This window comes from Octopus bimaculoides, chromosome 1 (assembly GCF_001194135.2).
Source record: "Octopus bimaculoides isolate UCB-OBI-ISO-001 chromosome 1, ASM119413v2, whole genome shotgun sequence".
NCBI lineage: Eukaryota > Metazoa > Mollusca > Cephalopoda > Octopoda > Octopodidae > Octopus > Octopus bimaculoides.
Genome location: NC_068981.1, coordinates 99,169,216 through 99,172,568, shown reverse-complemented (window position 1 = coordinate 99,172,568; position 3,353 = coordinate 99,169,216). Strand labels below are relative to the sequence as shown.

Here is a 3,353-nt window from a genome sequence, read left to right as displayed (position 1 = left end):
GATATAGATATGATACGCACATACGCATACTTTCTTTCGTACTTTACCTCGTACCTCTTCACACACACAAACACCTTCCTCTTTTGTTCATTCATACATCTTTACAGAGCTTGAGAATGAAATAGAAGCTGTTTTTACATAACATATGACGTAGACATACACCCACCACATTGACTTCGTGCATCAACATATCTAACCACAAACTCTTAACACATCACGGGTCAAACAAGAAAATTGCTACATGATCATCCGACCTGCTAGAAACACGATAGATAATTTAGTCCGAGGAACTTTGTACTAAAGAAAAACACGATATGGTTATAGAATAACTTTGATCATGGATCTGCTCGTCCAAGTCTGGTCTGTAGCTAATGAACAACAACAATAGCTTAACACATAGTAGGCAAAGCAAACACTGGGGCCTATACATGGTTGCTTGGTCTGTTAGAAATAGCAACCAAATCACGCTCAAATCACGTCGCACCATCATAGAATAGAAAGACATATTTAGATAATGTAGATGGGGTGGCCACGGCTGGAACATCTATGCTCATAAATATACTTGACCAGTGCTTACCTGGGGCTATACAACAACACATCATTGTTTTCTGTACCGAAAGCTTACCTTACTGTAGACGATTAATGAATATTTGTGCCATTTGAAGACCTGTGAATTACGGTAACAACAACATGCGACACAAAATACCTTGTAGTATGTAGCTATGTTCCTTCATAATCTATATTCAAGTACCATCGAGGTTGACATTGTATTTCATTTCCTCACAAATATAGTAAGAAAGTATCAGCAACTCGGCCAATTACTTGGAGAGCTACAAAACAAGATATGACGCTACAAACATGATATGACGCTACAAACATGATATGACGCTACAAACAAGACATGACGCAACAAACAAGATATGACGGTTCTTGTGCTTGGCAAATTTTCAATAGAAAATGATATTGTAAAAATAGAAAGTGTTATGAGAAACATTTACGAATCTGAAGTCAAGTAAAACAAAAAAAAATTGTTTTATTTAGGATAATGGTATGTATTTTCAGCCTCTCTTCTTTTGTTCATATTCTTTCATTTATTACATTAAACATTGTTATATACACAAGATCAGCGGAACCGTTTGGACTCTCTCTTGACCACCCATCCTGCACTCAGTGTTTGTTTGTTTGTTTGTTTCAGAAATGAGTGGAGTTCATTGCAGTAATATTGATTCTGTCTTTCCTCATCACCTAGTTATAGCAATGAAACTTTGATGCTGTTTTGACTTTTCTCTTCAGCTTGTACTGGTAACAACATGGCAGAGTTGTAGGAACATCCTATAGAATATTTTGCGGTATTCCTTCCCGTTGCTTGCGTTCTGAATTTAAATCCCATCGAAGACGTCTTTGCCGTTAATCTTTTCGGGGTCGATAAATAAACTTCTAAAATAGGGATAAGGCCATAATGTTTTGGGTGTGCGGTTAGTCAATTAAACCAGCTTCAGTATTTGACTGGTACTTACTTTTTACTGACCACAAGAGAATGAAAAGCAAAGGTGACCTGAGTGGAATTCGAGCTCAGAACCTAAAGAGTCGGAACAACTACCAAACAACAATTTTTCCGACGCTGTAACAATTCTTCTAGTAATACATGCTTTCTGAGTTTCTATGTTTTCGGTTTAAATTTTACCTACGTCGACTTTGTTTTGGATCTTTCTGGGGTTCGATAAAATAGTACAAACCAAGTATTGGGGTCCATTTGATGAACTGTATCTCCCGCCATCACAAATTATAGGCTGTGTATCAATAATGTAAATCAATTTATGTAGTGGTAGTGATGATAGAGTTCAGTTGTAGAGCAAACCATTATGCTAAAACTAGCATGGACAAAAGATGGTGATTACCAACAAAATCGTTTTTATCAAACATCGAAGAACAATGAAAGCAAAAACATCAACAGTGAAGTTTGAACTCAGGATATTGAATCGCTAAATTAGATTCTGCAGCTTAATTCTTCAGCAACAGGCATGGCCGTGTGGCTAAGAAACTCACTCTTGAACCTCGTGATTTCGGGCTCAGTTCTATTGCATGGCACCTTCGACAAGTGCCTTCCTCTATAAGTGTCTTCCTCTATAAGTGTCTTCCTCTATAAGTGTCTTCCTCTATAACTCTGAACTGACCAATACATTGTGAGTGAATTTCGTAGACGGAAACCGTGCGAAAACCCGTCGTACACACACACACACACACACACACACACACACACACACACACACACACACACACACACACACACACACACACACACACACACACACACACACACACAAACACATATAGGGCGGGCTTTTAAGAAATGAAAGTTGAAATTGATATTTGGTAATTTCAAACTGAAGTATCTACATAAACTGCTTGATCTTGTAGAAATAACAGCTACATCTCCAAATCACACCATTTCATTTTAACAAAGAACTTGTTTGGCTAATATAGATAATGGATTGATAATGAGTAGAAAGCCTAGGATTATAAGTCTCCTCGTTCAGGGCTAACTGTAGGTTAACAAAACAACAAAATCATCAACAGCAACAACATGAAAGACAAGCCAATGAGGGAACATCTATGTAATATTGGTTTCAAATTTTGGCACAAGGCCACCAAGTTCGGGGGAGGATATAAGTCGATTACATCGACCCACAATGTTCAACTGGTACTTATTTTATCAACTCCTAAAGGACGAAAGGCAAAGCCGACCCCGGTGGGTCGACTTTACTCAGAACGTACTAACGAGTCTGCCAGCTTGCCGTTTTGAACATCGATGTAATATTAAATCATCTTTAATCGCAAGTACTCACATCTTCTCATCGATAATTCAACTGAAAAGCAGCTGTGAAAAATAGGAAAGAATAGGTTATTTTTAGGGTGATGACCCAAACTATGATATTTCTCCGCTCACTGGTTGTTTTTTCATATCGTCTATATTTTAAAGTTCGGAGGCGCAATAACCCAGTGGTTAGAGCAGCGGACTCGCCGTCATAGAATCGCGGTTTCGGTTCCCAGACCGGGCGTTGTGAGTGTTTATTGAGCAAAAACACCTAAAGCTCCACGAGGCTCCGGCAGGGGATGGTGGCGAACCCTGCTGTACTCTTTCACCACAACTTTCTCTCATTCTTACTTCCTGTTTTTGTTGTGCTTGTAATTCAAAGGGTCAGCCTTGTCACACTGTGTCACGCTGAATATCCCCGAGAACTACGTTAAGGGTACACGTGTCTGTGGAGTGCTCAGCCACTTGCACGTTAATTTCACGAGCAGGCTGTTCCGTTGATCGGATCAACTGGAACCCTCGTCGTCATAAGCGACGG

The 3,353-nt window shown here is 39.2% G+C and overlaps 1 long non-coding RNA gene across 1 annotated transcript in view; it reads left to right on the top strand.

Annotated features, from left to right (window-relative positions):
* Positions 1–953: 953 nt before the first annotated feature.
* The window catches only part of LOC128249902 (uncharacterized), a 14,078-nt gene continuing 11,678 nt past the window's right edge, over positions 954–3,353 (top strand). The window contains exon 1 of the long non-coding RNA XR_008266052.1: positions 954–1,048. This is a non-coding gene — a long non-coding RNA (uncharacterized LOC128249902). The remainder of the gene's footprint in view (positions 1,049–3,353) is intronic.